Below are 19,713 nucleotides of genomic sequence, written 5' to 3' on the forward strand. Positions count from 1 at the left end.
GGGCTGCGGCGCTGGGGCGCGGCTCTGACGCATTCCCCGTTGGGGGAGCCCGGGACAACTCCGCCGGAGGAGGAAGCGCGTTGGATCGCACAGGGATTGGCGCTCTCGGAACCCTGGGTCCCCCTTCCTGCAGCCCCTACCCGCTAGCCCTAACCCGCCCGCCAGTGCCCTGCGGCAGTCAGGGGGCTGATAGGGAGTCGCTGGGGGGCTTCAAACAGCCCTGTCCCCAGGAGGCCGGGGCGGAGACTGGAGGGGGTGGAAAGCTGGGCCCCGCATGGTGCGCCTGTCTTCAGAGACCTGGGAGCTGCTCCCCTAGCGGCCTGGATTGACCGACCTGGCTCGGCTCTCTCCAGGGGAGGGAGCGGGGGCGGGGGACGAGTTGGGCGCTCTGCCATTCCTGTCCCCAACTGAGTTTGCCCGGATCCTCTCTGTCTGGCCTGCCCAGGCTTGCTGCAATATGTCTCAAAAGGAAGCTGGGCAAAGTTCGGGGCCGGGAGCTGTCCCCTCCCAATCTCTACTGCAGGGTCAGGCTGGGGAATTCCTGGGACTCGGCCTGGGCTAATGGCAGGAGGAAGGGAATTAGCATGATTGAAGGGAGGAGGGGGAAAAACCGAGGCTAGGACAAGATCGGGATTGAGAGAAGTAGTTGGAAGTTGGAGAGCAGGTCTGAGGGCAGGGAAAGGGAAGGAAATTTCTGTTAATTTGATACCCATGAAAATCTCGACTTTCTAGCAAAACCCCTGAAACGGCAAATGTGCAGTTTATGGGGAGGAGGGTGAGGCACTGAGAATTAAGTGACATGGTCCCACAGCCGGCATGTGTCAAAGGCTCGACTTCAACCTTGGTTTTTCTCACCCTTAGGCTGCTTCTCACATTGGGCACATAGTAGGTGCTTAACAAATGCTTGTTGGTTGGTTGACAAAGAAATCACCTTGTTATTTGTCTGAATAAACCTAACTACTTTGTACTACTTACCCCTTCCCAACGCAAAGATTAAAAACATGGGTCAAATTTCTAATGAAGAATTTAAGATCTTGGAGCAAGAATCATTCCATTTTATGACTGAGAAAAACAGGTTTGGAGTGGAAAAATTAATTGCCCCACAAGAGACCAGAATCTCAGTTTGCAGACCCCCAGACCTCCTGGCATTTTATGGGTTCCTACAGAGGGGACTCACCTGTAACTTCTAACCCTATCGACTCCCATTTGGTCACCAAAGACTTTGGGGGAAATTAATGTAAGTTTTGGAGCTAGAAGAGGCATTGGTTGGTCTACTAGTCCAACTCTGTCATTTGACAAGGGAAACTGAGATCAGAGCAGTTGGGGTTTTCCCAAGGTCACACAATAGAAGAGTTGACAATTGAATTCAAGTGTTCTGAATCCAAACTCCATGCTCTTTTGTCCCTACTGCATTTCATCAGTTAGTGCCAAGACGATGCCAAACTGCCAAAAGATGTGCTACCCAGCCCAGGGGTAGGGGAGGGTTCAGATGATGCCTTTCATCACTTCTACCTAATCCCAATCCAATTCAACCCAGTATGATAAGCGGATATTAAGCCCTTACTGTGTACCTGGCATCCTTCTGTAGATAAAAAATGCAAAATGAAGCCAGTTCTTGACCTCAAGGAGTTTACATTTCCCCTAGGGTCAACAATCTGTACACAGATCAGATACTAATTGATTTTCTGGTCTAGGAAAAGCAGTTGAACTTGAGGGTGGGGATCACAAAATACATTTTTTGTTGGGTCGCTCACCAGTGTCTTTTTCTTTTCCATGTGCTTCTGTGCCTGTCCAATGGATCTCCATCCCCCTTCCTGGGGTTGTGTGACCTGGCTGCCTCTGTTCTGGGTGAGTACTGGCCTAGCTAAACAGCTTCTAAGTGGAGTTGATCCAACGGAGGGCAGGAGGTATTGGTGTAGACTCAGCCTTGGGAGATGACCATAAATGCTGACTGAGCCTGAACCAGGAGGGAGGGGAGTCAAGAGACCAGGAGGAAGGGGCTGTGCCAATTTCCTGCTCTGGAGCTGGCTCTGCAGTGGCCCGGTGACTGTTGGTTCTGTCATGTCTTGTCTACTTAGAGGAACATTTGAATCTCTGAAGAGGGGGGTTTGGCCTCCTGAAACAACTGGCTTGGGAATCCCTTCATTCTTGCCCAGTTTTTAATAGATTTTGTGTATCTGCATAGGAGATTGCATGGGAGTCAGCATTCTGTGTTATACAGAGAGCTGGCCTCAATACCAGGAAGACCTGGGTTGAAGTCTAGCCTCTGACATTTACTGGCTGTGTAATCCTGGATTGGTCTCTGGTCTTCTCAGTGCTCGAGTCAACTCTAAGATTAAAATGCAGACGAGATGCAAACTTGCACTGATGGGGAGAGTTTCTTCACCTGGGAGTTGCCATTACTGGTCAATCAGTCAACCAGCATTTAATTAAGGGCTTACTGTGCGCCAAGCTCTAGGAATAGAAATTAGAAGCAAAAAGACAGTCTGTTTTTGAGGAGTTTACATTCCAATAGTGGAGAAAGATACCATATAAAAGATACCATATCAAAGGATGGGTGGAGATGAAGATATTCAGCTCTGAGGCTTGGTGCTTAGTTCTGTGTTCCATTGTCCCACTTGGAGATGGAGTCTACTCCTCCTGCTCCTCCAGGAATCTGCTCATTCAGTCTTAGGCTGTATAGATCAGAGGAGCCTCCTGATATAAGGAGATGGTTGGTTGGTAAAGATCAAGAGCTCCGCAGTCAGAGGTCCTCGGTTCAAATCCTGCCTTTGCTGCTTACTTGCTACCTAGGTGACTTTGGGTGAGTCACTACCTTCCTGGGACTCACTTTCCTCACCTGTAAAATGAGAAGAATGATAGCACCTGCCTCCCTGAGTTGTTGGGAGGATCAAGTGAGATAATATTTATTCATTCATTCATTCATTTATTTGTTTGTTTGTTTTTTGAGATAATATTTAGATAAAGGGCTTAGCACAGTGTCTGGTACATAGTAGGTTTTATAGAAATGTTTATTCCCTTCCCTTTTCCCTCCTCTAGAATGTAAACTCCATGAAGTTAGGGGCTGTTTTTTACACACAGTACCTGACTTATTGCAGGTGCTTATGTCCAATTGACTGATAGAGAAACTATAATAGCTGTTTCAAATGTCTGAAGGCTCAGGAGGAAAAGACATTAGACCTTTTTTTTCACTTGGCCCCAGAAGGGAGAACTAAGGCCAAAGAGGGAAGTTTTAGGGAGGCAGATTTGGGACTTATTATAAGAAAGATCTTCCTAACAATTAAAATCATTTAAAAATCGAATGAGCTGCCTCAAAAGTTAGTGAGATCTCTGTAATCAAAGTGTTCAAGCAGATGCTGGCTGGTCATATGTAATATGCTCTGGAGGAACTCATTCTTCAGGTGGAGTGGGGGGTGGGGAGGTCTCTTCCATTCCTAGGGTTCCATGATTCTAGGGGCACTGGCCAGTAGGTAGCTGAGATGGCCTCTCTGGACTTGGTGGGGGGAAAGAATGTGAGAAAAAATTTTCTCAGTGGAGTAGTGGGATGGATCTGGGACTGGGCTCCAGCAGCAAGAATGGGTCTTCCAATATATCACCAAGGGTAGAAGGACCATCCTGGAGAAACATGAGCATTTATTTATCTTCTGATTGTAAAATGGCAATTGTGAAGGGACTTTTGCCATCTGTCAGGTGGAGGAGAGGGAGTACAGGATCAGATGACCTGGGTTTGACTTCTTCCTTTATTATTTACATAAGCCTGATCTGGAGCCCTGTCCCTCACTCCCTCTGGCTCTTTCCCAGGCTCAGCTCCTCACTACCTCCCCTCAATGACCTTTCCTGATTCCTCTGCTCCTAATGTCCCCCTTTCTCCTTCTCCTCCTCCTGCTCCCCCCAATTACTTTGAATTTATTTTATAGTAATTGATCTCTCTACCTCTTTTTTCCCTTCTGTAAAATAGTAAACTCCTTTGTCTTTGTATCTACTGTGACTGGGACATATTCGACGTTAAATAAAGGAAAGTTGAATTGGTTTACTTATTACCTGTCTGACCTGGGCCAAGTTATTGTCTTCTGTTTTGGGACTTCAGTTTCCTCATCTCTAAAATAAATTAGATGATCTCTGTGGTTCCTTTTTGACCTACATCGTACAACTAGTTCAAATCTTTTAATTTTGCAGATGAGGGAAACTGAGGGCCAGTTGGAAAAGTGACTTGGCCAATGTCACACAGTTAGTTGTAGAGTCGATACTGGAATCAAGGGGTCCTGATATCAATCAATCAACATTTATTAAGTACCTATTATATGCTGGGGTTGGGGGGAGGATGGGAGTGGGGCAAGGGGTGGGTGGCAAAGTGGGGGTGGAGTCAGGAAGATCAGAAGGACCAGAGGACAAATCTGACCTCAGACATTTACTAGCTGTGTGACCTTGGGCGAGTCATTTAACCCCTAAAACTGGAGAAAGAAATGCAAAGCACTCCAGCATCTTTGCCAAGAAAATCCCACGAATATCTGATCCACAGGGTCACAAAGTGTCAGACATGTCTGAACAACAAAATGTGCCAGGCGTAGGTTATACTCTTCTTATAAGTCAGTTAGGTAGCAGAGTGAATAAATAGTGTGCTCCTGATGACCACATGCAAATCCTGCCCCAGAAATTTGGACACTGGGCTAAACCAAGACTCCATGGGTTTCTTTCCATTTGAGAGGTAATTAGAGCAAGTGTCTGGTCACTTTGGTAGGGTAAGAGGGGTGCTGCCAAGAGCAGCCTAGTCTAACAGGTTTGTTTGGGGGAGAGGGTGCCAGGAGGTAGGGTGGGGTGTCTGGGTGTCTAGGGGATGATTTTTGAATCTCTGCACTACAATCATTAAAAAGCTGCCTTTTCAGGTTGTGGAGGGGACTCTGGTTTTGTTGTGTTTGTGGGTCCTTCTTTCTTTTATTTTCTTTAAAATTTGTGGGGAGACTTTGTCCTGGTACAACTGACATTTCCCCATAGTCCCCTTCCTTTTCAAATTCTCTTCTTAACAGAAAAAGGTGCTAAGTTTTTTTTATACCACCACCCCCCCTCAGTAAATCTTCCCCGGCCCTCTTTTCTATATGAAAGCAAATAAGTTCTCATTTACAGAGATGAATTTTTCATAAAAAAAAAACTTTGTTGAGTATATAACATTTTTATTGTCATAAATTTTTCTCTGTTCAACCTCTCAGTTTTTTTCCCACTAACAGTTTTCCTTGGGTAATATTTCAAGAGGATAGTATGGTCATTTACCACATATTCTCCATTTCCCCTTGATAAGTCTCTTGTATCCCCCAAGGGGATGAGCACCTCAGGTTGAGATTCCAGATCTACAACATTACAATTTAATCCAGCATATATTTATCAAGTACAAGGCATTGTAGGTACAAAAAAGAAAGGAGTCTTTGTCCTCAATGAGTTTATATTTACTGAGAGATATTACATGTGGAGGGACATTATATTCTATTTGACTTAAATCAAGATGAGTGTTTATAACTGGGGAAAATCAGGAAAGGCTTCTTGTAGGAGGTAGCACCTAAGCTGGGTCTTATTCACTTAGCCTCTGCTTGAGGGTCTCTAGCAAGGTGGTGCTCACTACCATTCTAGGCAGCTCCAGTGCCTTTGCTTGGGGGTTTGGTTCCATGGTTGGCCCAGTTTACAGGGTACAGACTCCTGTGATCCTGTTATGAATACAAGACAGTAAAAGGTAGGGGCTCTCTGAAGGGCCATTCTAAACACCATGGCATCCCCCAGCAGCCTCAACTGCCACTTCATTCATGTTGTTTTCCTAGGAATCCATATGCTCTGAATTGCCTCTCCAGGGTATGGGTGTGGATAGCAAAGATTGCTTTGAAATCTTCAATGGCTCTTTATTGTCTGTTGGAAAAATGTCAAACTGTTTAAGCTAGTATTCAAGTACAATCTGGACCCACCTTACCTCTCCATCCATATCTCAAGCAATTCTTCTCTAATAGTGACATTATTACATAGTGTTTTGGGGCAGTGATACTGTTCAGTGGTTACAGTGCTGGGCCTGGGGTCATGAAGTTGTTCAGTAGTTTCAGTTGTATCCGACTCTTCATGACTCCGTTCGGGGTTTGACACTGGAGTGGCTTGCCATTTCTTTCTTCAACTCATTTGACAGATGAGGAAACTGAGGCAAACAGGGTAAAGTGGCTTACTCAGGGTCATACAGCTAGTAAGAATCTGAGGTCAGATTTGAACTCAGGAAGATGAACTGAAGAAGGATTTGAACTCAGTCCTACTTGATTCCAAGTCCAGCAGTCTATTCATTATACTACTTAGCTGTTTCTCTCTGAACTCTGCTTCCCTCAACATATTCTATGTTACACCCTCTTTCCTTTCATTCCTGTTCTCATTCCCTCCTCTTTCCTCTCTCCATATTGATATCCCACCTTTCCTATCAAACTTGACTCAACTGGCATTCTCTAAGAAGCCTTGCCTAATGGACATAGCTTCTAGGACTTAGGAGGTGTTAGTCCTTTTATACTATGCCCTGGCCAGCCCACATCTGGAGGAGTCATTCTGTACTGGGTGCAACAGGTTTTGAATCACATTGATAAGGTGGAGGACATCTGGAGGAAAGCAGTCAGGGTGGGGAAGGGCCTGCAGCTTATGTCCTATGAGTACATGTTTAAAGAGTTAAGGGCTATTTAGCCTGGAGAAGAAAAGGTCTAGGGAGCAGGGGACACTATAGCTACCTTCAAGTATGTGAAGGGCGGTCAGGCGAAAGAAACATTAGGCAGGTACTACCAGGGGCAAGTGGGAGGCCTAGATTACTGGATTTGGAGTCAGGAAGATCTAAGTTCAAATTCTGTGTCAAACTCTAGATATTGTATAATTCTTGCAAGTCATTTAAGTGCTGTTTGCCTCAGTTTCCCCATCTTGTAAAAATGGGGATAATAATAGCATCTATCCCCCAGAATTATTGTAAAGATGGAATAATATTTGTAAGCAATGATGATGATGATGCGCCAGATAACAGAATAAACAATGAATAGCAATTGTGCAAAAAGAAAGATTTAAACTTGATGTCAGAAAAATTATTTCTTAATGATTAGAGCTATCTTAAAATGGAATAAATGGGCTCCCTGGTGGTAATAGAATTTGAGATTGAAAGGAGGAGGTGGCTACAGAGACCAGCATCTTCATTTTACGAATGAGGAAACAGAGGCTCTGACACATAGTAAACAGTAGAGGTAGAATTTGAACGTAGGTCTCCACCTCCCCACCTCCACAGCATCTCCTCAGATCATAGATTCTCTCTCCCTGGAAGTCTTTCTGGAAAGGGTGAGGTATAGACAGAATTAATTCCTGGTCAAGTAGGGATGGGTAGGACTAGGAAATCTCTGAAATCCCTTTCAATCCTGAGATTTTTCTGTGACTCTGATTTCCTACTTCTTCTGGTCACTAATGACCTCCCCTGCTTCAGATCTCACAAAAGCACCTTGTTCCCCTCTTCCACCTTCTGCATTTATCATGTATTGTTTCAGTCAGTCAGGATGATTTATAAAGCACCTACTATGTGCTAGGTCATATCCTAAACTCTGAGAGTACAAAGACAAAAAAAGTTTCAAGGAACTCTTGGTCTAATGGGGTAAACAACATGCAAACAGCTATGTACAAACAGGGTAAAGTGGAGATGATCCACTGAGAGGAAGAATTGAGAGAAATCAAGAAAAGCCTCTTGTAGAAGGTGTGACTTCAGCTGAGACTTTAAGGAAGCCAGGGAAACTTGTTTTTGTGTTATCAGTAACTGTGGGTGTGAATGATCCCCTTCCCCCCATGCAACTTTGTATCTCCTGTAGTGAGTGCCTGGTACATTATACTTAATTTTGTTCTTGCTACTTTTTAAATTAAATTTTAATTGATATTATCTGTTTCTAGTTATCCCTCTCATGCTCAGAGAGCCATCCCATATGATAAATAGTATTCTTTGAAAGGAAAAAAGTCATCCTAAGTGATTGCCCTATTGAAAACATCCAAAAACATATGTATAATATCTGTATACCTCCCATCTCCATGAAGGGGTGGGTCGCATGTCTTCATTCAACTTCTGTTTATAACTTTGTTGTGTTTACTTAATTTTGGAGGCAATTGAGATCAAGTGTCTGAGCCTAAATTTGAACTCAAGTCCTCCTGACTCCAGCCCCAGCACTCTGGACCACCACACCACCTGGCTGCCCATGTTACATTTACTTTTGATTCTTTGGTGGGTCATTGATCTTTCCTTTCCCATCGTGGTGATTACTGTGTATATTGTTTTCTTGGCTGGAAGTAGACTTTTGACACTCGTTGAAAAAACTGAATTATAAAACCACCAGTTAGGAATTTCTACTGGGTGTCCCACATGGTGCTAGGTACAAATGTGATGGGCATTCAGAGAAGGGCTAAATGAGTATAGGTAGAGTAGACCACTCCTTTGCTACTTAAGAATTTGCAAAGCATCCGTCTCCCCTACTGTCATACTATTAACAATCAAGCTGCTACAACGTACCTAGCCTGGGTCAGATATAAGTATAGCAGGGAGTCAGGAAAGGGCAGAGGAATGGAAGTCCATATTTGTGGGCATTTAACAGTTTTCAACGCCCTTTTCCTCTCCCTATTAAAATGTAAACCTTTAGAGGACAAGGACTGTCTTTGCTTTTGCATTTACATTATCAGTGCTCGACACAAATAATCACTTAATAAATTCCTTCCTTCATCAAGGTTAGATGGGGGAATGTTATTATTATCATTTTTTATTGATGTATTTTTTATATTACTATAGTTTTTCTTCAGGGTCCCTCCTTCCAGAGAAACATCTCCTTTAAAAAAAATAGTATTTTAAAAGATAAAAACAGTAGAGGGAAAATTGAGCATAACTGATAAATGTCAAAAAAGAGAATATGTACAATGTATGACCCTGATGGGCCTCCCACTTCTGCAAAGGGGTGGGGTGGGTGTGACTTCTCATATCTCTTCTTTCAGCACATGCCTGTTCTTTATAATTTTGCTTCATTGACTTCTGATTTTTTTTCATGGTTGTTCTTTCATTGCAGTGGTCATTTTGTATATTGTTTTCTTAATTCTGTTTACTTCCTTCTGCATCCGTTCATATAGATTTTTCCAAACTTCTCTGTATTCATCACATTTGTCATTTCTTATATGACAGTACTATCCTATCAGGGGAAGCTAGGTGGCACCATAGTCCATAGCCTGGAGTCCTGAGGTCAAATCTAGCCTCTCACTAGCTCGGTAACCCTGGGCAAGTCATTTTACTCTGTTTGGCTCAGTTTCTTCCTCTGTAGAATGAGCTGAAGAAGGAAATGGCAAACTACTCTGGTATCTCTGCCAAGAAAACCTCAAATGGGTCAGGAAGAATTGGACACAATTGGAAAAATGATTCAACAAAAACAAGACATTCCATTGCCTTCATGTACTACAGTTTGTTTAATTATTTTCCAATTGATGGACATAGACTTTGTTGCTTTGATCCCCATTTTACAGATAAGGAAAGTTTTGTATAACTAGGTGACTCAACTTAGTAACTTAGTGACTGAAGTAGACTTGAATCCAGATCTTTTGATTCTAATTCAGATGTTCCCTCTCCGAAAGCACAGCTGCCTTTTGGCAGAGCAGCCCTGGCTTTTTGAGCAGAGGAATGACATGCTCAGAACCACAGACAAGTCACTAACCTTGTCTGTTTCCTCATCTTTAAAAGGGTTGTTCAATCGTGTCTGACTTTATGACCCCATTTAGGGTTTTCTCAGCAAAGATACTAGAATGGTTTACCATTTTCTCCTCCAGTTCATTTTACAGATGAGGAAACTGAGACAACAGGGTTAAGTGACTTGCCCAGGGTCACATGGCTAGGAAGTATCTGAACCAGATTTGAACTGAGGAAGGTGAGTCTTCCTGACTCCAGATCCTGCTCTATGCAATATGGCGCCACCTAATTGCCCCTTTAAAAGGAGGATAATACTCCCTCATGGGATTTCCATGAGGGTCAAATGGATATGAAATGTTTTGCAAACCTATTTCAATGGACAAACAGATTTGGAGTCAGGAGATCTGCCTCTGCCCTTCCATACTTTTGTGATTTCAGCTAAGTTACCTGAATGTTCTGTGCCTCAGTTCCTCATCTGTAAAATGGAGAGGTTGAATGAGAGGCTTTTCAAGATCCCTTCCAGCTCTAGACCAGTGCTGTTACAAAGCTTAAAAATGTGACCTAAACATCAGCTATCACTAAGATGTAATCATTGATGAAATGCCTGGCACAGAAAAAACTCCTGGGATTGATGGTAATACCTGCAGCTTAGCGTTGTTTGGCCCTGGCTGTGCTATGCTCTTTCAGCCCCTTCTGGATCAATTTAGGGAGGGGAGCCCTGCACTTTTGATGATGGAAGTAGGGTGGTGACTGCAGACAATTATGGTCTTAGAGTCACCAAAAACTTTGTTCCACTTTGCTAGGAAGGCTGTCTTCCACCCCAGGGAGGAGATCCAGTCCTCATTCACAGGGAGTGGGTGGCCTCCAACAGAGAAGGCAGTTGAACACTCTTGGAGGCTAATAATGATAATCTTAATTATTAATTATTAATAATCATTGTTCCTATTTACGTAGTGCTTTATGGTTGCAGAACATTTTTAGATACACAAAGCATTTTAGAACTCATTTAATCCGGTATGAGGTAAAGAGGACAGAATGTTTATCCTCAGAATGTTAAAGAGGAGGAAACTGAGACTCCGGTTAAGTAGCATGCCTTTAGTCTTGCATCATCAGTGTCAGGGGCAGGACTTGAATCTAGGTCTGACTGTAAGAACCAGCCCCTGAGCTGCTACACTTGGGATGTTAGCTGTTGGGGGGATGAAAAGACAAAAAGAAAGTTTCTTCTCTCGATGGACATATGTCCTACTGGAGAATAAAAGATGCATACAATGTACTGCATGGGGCTGCGCTCCTTAAGCTTTTCTTTTCTTTTTAGAGGCAATCAAGGGTAAGTGACTTACATAGGGTCACACAGCTAATAAGTTTCTGAGATCAAATTTGAACTAAAATATTCCTAACTCCAGGGCCAGTGTTGTATCCACTGCCCACCTAGCTGCTCCTCATTAAGCTTTTTCTCCTTTCTTCCAGTTGCCCCCAAACTGATATCCAGCAGAGAGGATTACCAGAGTACAGTAGGTCTATATTTCTAGCCTTAGCTGAATACAGAGGAAATCTAGGGTTGGTGGAGAAGTGTGAACCTAGCAGTTAAATGGTGCAGTAGCCAGGTGGAATCAGGAGGACTTGAGTCCTTCTTATTTGTAAAATTAATGACTTTGATGAATTCCAAGGCACCTTTCAGCCTAGATATACCTCTCCCCAATTTCTGACATTCCATGTTTTAAGACTCCTCCTAGCTCTGACATTCCATGTTCTAAGATGATTTTCCAATTCCGACATTCTGTGTTCTGAGGCCCCTTCCCAGAGATGATGTTCCTTGTTCTAAGGTCATTTCCAATTCTGATGTTCTGTGTTCTAAGGGCCCTTCTACTCTAACAGTCTCTGATTCTGTTATAATAGAGTTTGTTCCTGTTCTCAGTCCTTCCCTTAGGGTCTTAAAGGAGCTGCAACTCTGGGAGAAGGCCAAGGTTAGGGAAGGAGCCCCAAACCCTGATTAAGCCCTGGACTTGACAGAGTGTGCCAAGCTAGGTGACCCATAAGGTGGCAAACTGACAGCCATAAAACCCTTGACCAATTGCCCCCAAAAGTCTTCCTGACAGTAGGACAGCTGGCTGAAATCTAGGGGCAATATGGCTTCCAGGAAGAGAGAAATATTGGAAAAATATTTGGAAAAAAAATGTTTTCACACACACACACACACACACACACACACACACACACACACACAAAACAAACCAGCTTCCTTCTCCATGTAGTTTGATGAAGACAGCGTGGCTGTGAAGGATTGCAAAGGGCTTCTGAAGGTCATGTCCACTTGTTATTGAGCTTGTAGCAGGACTGGATTCCTGAGTGTCTCTGGTACTCAGTAACCAGTGCCTCTTCCCATTAGCCATGGCCCAGGGCATTTGAGACTGGTATATCTCAAATTTAACTGCGGAGGTCTGGGCTTTGTCCTGGGCCGTTTTCCTGCTTACAGCCACCCACTGAGCAGAGATGACTAGAATTTCCCAGGAGGTTTGGGCAAGGAAGCCTGAGAAAGTAGAGAGTGTAAGATTTTGGGAATGAGATCACCTGTGTTCTGTTCTAAGCTCCACGACTTTCTTTCTTTCTTTCTCTCTTTCTCTCTTTCTTTCTTTCTTTCTTCCTTTCTTTCTTCCTTCCTTCCTTCCTTCCTTCCTTCCTTCCTTCCTTCCTTCCTTCCTTCCTTCCTTCCTTCCTTCCTTTCTTCCTTCCTTCCCCAGGATCACACAACTAGTAAGTGTCAAGAGTCTGAGGTTGAATTTGAATTCGGGTCCCAGGCCAGTGTTCTATTTACTATTCCATCTAGCTGCCCTCCACAACTTTCATAAAGATTCATAGGATTATAGACTTTGAGCAAGAAGATAATTTGGAGATCATTGCACTTGTGACAGTAGCTTTTGAAAGGCAGTGTGGTATAATGGATAGGTCACTGGGCCAGGAATCAGGAGCACCTGGATTCAGATCCCATCTCAAACTCTGAACTATCTGTGTGACCTGAGGCAGGTCACTTAATCTCTTTGTGCCTCAGTTTCCTCATGTGTCAAATAACAGGTTTGGCTTCTAAGGACTTAAAGCCTATGAGTCAAGTCTGCCCTTCCCTCCCTCTATCCCCTGTGTGGAGCCCAGATTTAGAGCATTTATGTGACTTGCCCAGCGTGAGACAAGGCAGCAGAACTGGGATATAGACTCAGGTTCTGTGCCTCTAGATACATAATATTTTTTCTCTGTACCTCGGCATCCCCATCAGTGAAATGAGGGGTTAGTCTAGATGGAGAAACTCCTTTTTTGTAAGGCTCTTTGCAGCCCTGATGTTCTCAGACTTCTTCTAGCTTTATGATTTCTTGAGGTGTGAGGAACTCTTAAAAAAAAAAAAAGCTGCAGGTCCCTCCCCGCACAGAAACTTGTGACCTGTGTCCATTCCCTCCCCTTCTCAGAGGACATCATCTATGTGTCCTGGGCTCTGTCTGCATCTGTCTATCTCACAAGCAACCACAGGAGGGCAGAGTTTCCCTTCTCCAGTTTCCTTGACAAACCACACTGGGCTTGCCTTGGTCAGCTCGCATCTGAAAACACAGGTATATTTAGTCCCTAGTTCATCCCTTCTACAAACTTCCCCCCACCCTCAACTAGGTGTTACAGCAGACATCTACCTCCAGGACCTGGGGTTTCATGGGGGAGGGGGTGCCCTTTTACCCATGCAGATCACAGCTTTGCCTCTGTCTCTCAGGAAATCATTTCATGACTTGTCTAGCGTCCAGCATTCTGATGTTGGGCCTCTCCAAATTTAGGTCAGGCCGAGGATGTGTTACACAAGACCAGCCCATCCTTAAGGACCTTTCAGGTTGGCGTCCCCTTGGGGCGTGCATGGGGACTCCAGAACCCTAACTAGGAACAAGAGCCAGATGTTAGAGTGGAGACCCAGATGACAGGCAGACAGTGAAATGAGAGTTAAACTGCGCCAGGAGAAGGACTTCTTGCTACCTGTTTTAAAATTATGGATAACCAACAGAGCAGGATATAACTTTAGATTAGAGAAATCCCAAAATATGCCCATGCTAAGCACTTACAAATATTATCTTATTTGATCCTCATAACAATTCTACCTAGGAGGTAGGTAGAAACTACTATTATCCTGGTTTTACAGTTGGGGGAATTGAGACAAACGGACTTTTTTTAGTGTCTTGTCCAGGGTCACGCAGCTAGTAAGCATCTGAGGTGGGATTCGAACTCAGATCTTCCTGACTCCAACCTCTATTATGTGTATGATGCCACCTAGCTGCCTCTGTTTCACCCCCTCATTTTTATAGATGAGCAAAATAAGACTTTGAGAGTTTGTGACTTGTCCAAGGTCACACAGCAAATCAGTAGCAGAGATGGTCAATCAATGAACAAGCATTAAATGCCAGGCACTGTGTTAAACCTTGAGAACTCAAAGGCAAAAGCAATCCCTGCCCCCCCCCACCCCGCCCAAGGAGCTCAGGGCCTAATAAGAAAGAAAACATACAAATCACGGGCAGACAATAGGTAGAGTAGATGGAAGGTAATCTGAGAGGGGAAGACCCCATAACTTCAGACACCAGGTAGGATTTGAGCCAATTTTTTTGTAGGAAGCCAAGGAAATTAAGAGGCACTATATGGCAGGTGGCACCACAGTCGATAGAGCACTGGGCCTGGAGGCAGGAAGACCTGAGTTCAAATCCAGCCTCAGACACTTACTAGCTGTGTGACCTTGGGCAAGTCACTTCACCTCTCAGTTTTCTTATCTGTGGAATATGTCTAATAACATATAGCAAATCTTAAAGTACTCTATAAATGCTAGCTATTATTATTAGTTGTTACTATAAGAGGAGGGCATGGGAGGGAGCAGCCAGTACAAAGGTACAGGGATGGGAAATAGAATATCATTTGCAGGGAACCCCAAGTAGACCAGTAAAGCTTGAACATGGAGTGCATGGTAGGTGTGGAAGGGGAGTACAAGGTAAGAGAACTAGAAAGAGAGGAAGGGGCCAGGTTGGAACGGACTTTAAATACCAGACAAAGACATTGATATTTGATTCTGGACTGGGACCCATGTTTCCTAGCCAAGGTTATCATAAGATTGTGCATCCTTGGGGGATATGTTCAATGAGTTTGAAGTAGAAGATCATGACTTCTCTGGGATTGGCCCTAGAAGGGAACAAGGCTGTTTCCATGTCTCCTCAGGCCCCTACACTTAGTCCAGTCTCTTTGGTGAGGCTCATGATGATGATAGATGCCAAGTTGTCAGGAGACTATGTTAGGCTGGTGTCATGGCTGAAGTGCTGAACCTGGAGACAGGAAGCTCTGGGTTCAGATCTGTCTTAGACATTTATTAGCTATGGGACCACTGGATTAATTTTGGTGGGTTTCAGTGGGGATCAAATGAGATAATGTACATCAAGTGCTTTGAAAACATTAAGGCATTCCATAAATTTGTGTTATTATTGGGCCAGTTTCCTTGCTCTGCAACTGAGGGATCCAAGACCCAGAGGTGAAATGACATGCCTGGCATGGGAAGGGGGTTGATTAGTGGTCTACCCAGGGTTAGGGCCTGCATCTCCAGGTACCAGTATGATGCTTCTTGTATGGTATTGTACTCCCTAGGTTAAATCCCACCTTGGAGTTTTGAGGTCCCTCCCTCCCCCAAGTCCATCTTAACCCAGACCCAGGAGAATGGGAATGTCCAGTGGTCTAGATGTAGTCTGTACAAATTCCTGGCTTGGCTAATGCATACTTAAATGGCAGGATCAGAGAAGGGGAAAAGTCCTGGGATGGGGAAATCACATCTACCCTGAACATGTGGCTTCAGGGATGCCATTTAAATTCTTTGGGCCTCTGCTTCCTCATCTGTAACATGAGTGGCTACATTAGGTGGTCTCTTAGGGGTCAAAGGATCTTGGGTTAAATCAAGAAGAGATCTTAGAGATTATCTAGTCCTACCTCCTCATTTTACCTATGAGGAACCTGAGGCCCAGAGCAATGAAATGGCTTGCCCCAGAACACACAGGTATTAAGGGAAAAATCTTTGATTGAAATTCAGGGCCCATGACTTCCAGTTCATCACTCTTTCTGGAGTGATTTTGTTTGATTTTTGACATTCTGGGTTAAAGAGACCTATTCACTGAATGGGTGTTGCCTCACTCAAAGTGAGAACTTGAAAAGACCTTAGCTTAAAAAAGTCAAGGTCTCCCACTGCATTCAAGGACATCTCCACTGGTCCTAATTTATCTTTGCCCACTGGACCCAGATGGCTCTGGAGGAGAAAGTGAGGCTGGTAACTTTGCACAGCCCTCTCTCACTTAAATCCAATTTACTTGCATGTCATGTCATCATTTCCCTGATGTCATGGTCCTCTTTGAGAAGGAAGGACAAACCATAACCACAAGCTCTGACATTGTGTGTTCTAAGGGCCCTCCTGGCCCCAACTTCCTGTGTTCTAAGGGCCCTCCCAGCCCCGACTTCCTGTGTTCTAAGGGCCCTCCCAGCTCTGACATTCTGTGTTTTAACCTTCCCTCCCAGCTCTGACACGTGCCTCCTTGGTGAGATACCAGGAAGCCCTTCATTTCAATGGGAGTCCCAAATCTGTTGTTCCTAAAGTATGGAGTGTTTTGAGTCAGTGCTGTTCTGCTGCTGGGCCCACAACAGTTATTATATCATTACTGGTAATTAGCGTTCAGAGACAGGAGGGTTACCCCGACAAGGCCCTTTTGTATGGCAGCAGAAATAGCAGCAGAAAGCCATGCTGGGGTGGTGTGTTTGGCAGACAGCACCCACCCGGCAAGCTCTCGCTTTGAAAGTATGCTCAGCAGAAACAAGGTTTTGTTCCTTTTATTACAATTTTTTGTTGTCCCCACCCCCAGCCAAAATTGGAAGGCAGCACTAAGTCAATTAGGCAGCTGCCTGGGAGCGTGAAGTGGGGGATGGCTAGAAGCCAACGATGCTCGGGTGCCCGTCTCCACTGTTGTCACCACGCACTGTGGGTCTCTAGCCTGCTTGTTTCTGCTGCTCTGTGCCCTCTCCCATCAAACTTCCCTCTTTTCCCAACACCTCATTCTTCTGACCTGATGCTTTGAGTCATCCTCATGGGACCAAGAACTAAAAAGATACCTTAGAGGTCATCTAGCATGACCTCTTTTTTACAGAGCAGGAAACTAAGGCTTACACAAGGGAAATTATATGCTCAAGGTCACCCAGGGAACAGGGTCAGGATTTGAACTTAGGTCCTCTCATTCCAAACCCAGTGCTTCTTTTACTATGCCATACAGTTCTTTTTCTGAGGCTCAGATCACAGGTCTCTAGCACTAAAAGGATTTAGAGATCATCTCATCCAGCCCTCTCACTTTTTACCAATCTGGAAACTGAGGCTGGGGGGGGGGAGTCACTTGCTCAAGTAATGGAGTGAGCTATTTTTTTTAAACATAAAATTGGGGTTAGACAATGGGCCTTTTGATTTTGAGTTTATGATGCCCAGAAAATCCCTGACCCTGATTTTATCTGCCTTTAGGTTCTCCTTGGTTGTTTCTGGGGGACTCCAGGGTATATCCGATTTATGATTATGAAACCTCCATGAGTTTCTGGGACAAGGAAATCTCAAGGATAGTGTCCCAGCCATGGGCAGGGTAGGAGGAGATAGCCCTGGAAGGCAGGGCTTCAGCCTATATAGTTTTGGCTCTTGCCCTGTTGGATTTTCACTCAAGAAGGATGATCTCTAAAGTGCTAGGCTTCTAACTCCAATGCTCAGAGAAGGGTCTTCCCAGTGGGAGCGCTGTGCCTTGCTTCCTGGTAAAAACAGACAGTACCATCAGGGTACTACCCCTGGGGATGAGGTAGTACCAGATGACCCACAGCTTCCTCTCCCTTCTCTGGCTGAGGATCTCATCCACTTTGACTATCAACACTGCCCTATCCGCCCACTTCTACATAGGCTCCAAATGACTTTGGGGATACCATAGAATGTCAGAGCTGGAAGGACGGTAGAACAAAGAATGTCAGAAGCTGGCAATGGAGCATTTATTAAGCACTGGGGATACAAATGAAAAAAGCAAGCAAGAGAGTTCCTAACCTCAAGGAGCTTACATTCTTTAAAAATTTTTTTTAATATTTCATTTTTTCCCCAATTACATGTAAAAACAATTTTTAACCTTTTTTTTTTTTTTTTACAATTTTGAATTCCAAATTCTCTTCCACCCTCTCTTCTCTTTCCTATCATTGAGAAGGCAAGCAGTTTGATAAAGGTTGTGCCTGTGTAGTCATGTAAAACATATTTATATATTAGTCTTCTTGTGAAAGAAAACACAGAAAAAAATCAAGAAAAGTAGTAAAAAAAACACCCCAGTAGATTTTGATTTGCATTCAGACTCTATCAGTTCTTTCTCTGGAGGTGAATAGCATTTTTCATCCTAAGTCTTTCAGAATTGTCTTGGATCATTGTATTGATCAGAAAAACTAAGTCATTCACATGATTGTAAGATCATCCTTACAACATTACTTTTACTATGTATCATGTTCTCCTGATTCTGTTCATTTCACTTTGCATCAGTTCATGTAAGTCTTCTCAGGTTTTTCTGAAATGATTCTGCTTATCATTTCTTTTATTACAATAATATTCCATCACAGCTTGTTCTGTCATTCTCTAATGGATGGGCATCCCTTCAATTTCCAATTTTTTTTTTTACCACAAAAAGAGCTGCTATAAATATTTTTTTTTGTGTATATATATATATATATATTCTTTTCTTTTTTTAATCTCTTTGGGATACATAAGTAATAGTGTTATTGTTGGGTACTTTGTACATAGTTCTAAATTGCTCTCCAGAATGGTTGGATCAGTTCACAACTCCACCAACAGCATAGTATCCCAATTTCCCCATATCCCCTCCATTTATCATTTTCCTTTTCTGTCATATTAGCCAATCTGATAGGTGTGAATCATTTTAATTTGCATTCTCTAATCAAATAGTAATTTACAGCATTTTTTCATATGACCATAGATAGTTTTGATTTCTTCATGTGAAACCTGCACATTCTAATAGGAGGAAACAATAGATAAAGGGGAGTTAGATTAAGGGAAGGGAGGTATATATGCTATAGTATAGCTGGAGATGTCCTGGACCTTTGTGGAGGCCTGAAATTGAGCAAGATAAGGCTGAAACTGGCCAATCAAAGCCATTTTGGTGCTTTATATTAAATGGACTAATTAGTGGTGGTTCAGAGGTAGAGTTCAGTTTTCTAAGAGGGAGGCAGTGGACATGCTGGCCTGAGTGGAAATGGCATGGCTGGAGAAGAGCTTTGTCTTATGGACTACCTTAGAACTCAGAATGTCTGAGTTGGGAGGTCTCTTAGAACACAGGATGTCAGAGCTGGGAGGACCCTTAGAACCCAGGATATCAGAGCTGGGAGGACCCTTAGAACCCAGGATGTCAGAGCTGGGATGTCTCTTAGAACCCAGGATGTCAGAGCTGGGATGTCTCTTAGAACCCAGGATGTCAGAGCTGAGACGGCCCTTAGAACACAGGATGTCAGAGCTGGGAGGACCCTTAGAACACAGGATGTCAGAGCTGGGAGGACCCTTAGAACCCAGGATGCCAGAGCTGGGAGGTCTCTTAGAACCCAGGATATCAGAGCTGAGACGGCCCTTAGAACACAGGATGTCAGAGCCAAGGTGGTGTGCTTAGGGATAAACAAGTTCTTCAAGGTCACACAAGCTAGGCCAGTACTAGAACCTCAGAAGGAGACAAAGGAAGGACTTGATTGTCCTGAGCTTTTAAAATAGTACAAGGATTTTTTTCTGAGCCTTTGACTTTTCATTTGAAAGGAGATTAAAATGACGAGGATGATAACTGACCTGATTCCATTTATTGGGGTAGAGATTTAATTCCCAAAGAACACTCAACAGTCATTAGCTTGTTTTGATCCTTCCAACAACCTTGTGAAGTAGGAAGGGCAGGGATTATCCCCATTGGATAGATGAGGAAACTGAGGTCTGGAGATTGATG

The 19,713-nt window shown here is 43.8% G+C and overlaps 1 protein-coding gene across 2 annotated transcripts in view; it reads left to right on the forward strand.

Annotated features, from left to right (window-relative positions):
• EPB41 (erythrocyte membrane protein band 4.1) overlaps nt 1-19,713 on the forward strand; it is a 210,258-nt gene that overhangs the window by 3,645 nt on the left and 186,900 nt on the right. Inside the window, exon 1 of one of the 2 annotated variants that reach the window (XM_072609603.1) lies at nt 1,583-1,848. The exons of the other annotated variant lie outside the window; for it this stretch is intronic. The gene's annotated coding sequence lies outside the window, so the exon portion shown is untranslated. Of the gene's footprint in view, nt 1-1,582; nt 1,849-19,713 lie in introns of those variants that run through there. 2 annotated transcript variants of the gene reach the window in all.

The sequence above is a fragment of the Notamacropus eugenii genome, chromosome 5 (genome assembly GCF_028372415.1).
Source record: "Notamacropus eugenii isolate mMacEug1 chromosome 5, mMacEug1.pri_v2, whole genome shotgun sequence".
In the NCBI taxonomy this organism is placed as follows: Eukaryota; Metazoa; Chordata; class Mammalia; order Diprotodontia; family Macropodidae; genus Notamacropus; species Notamacropus eugenii.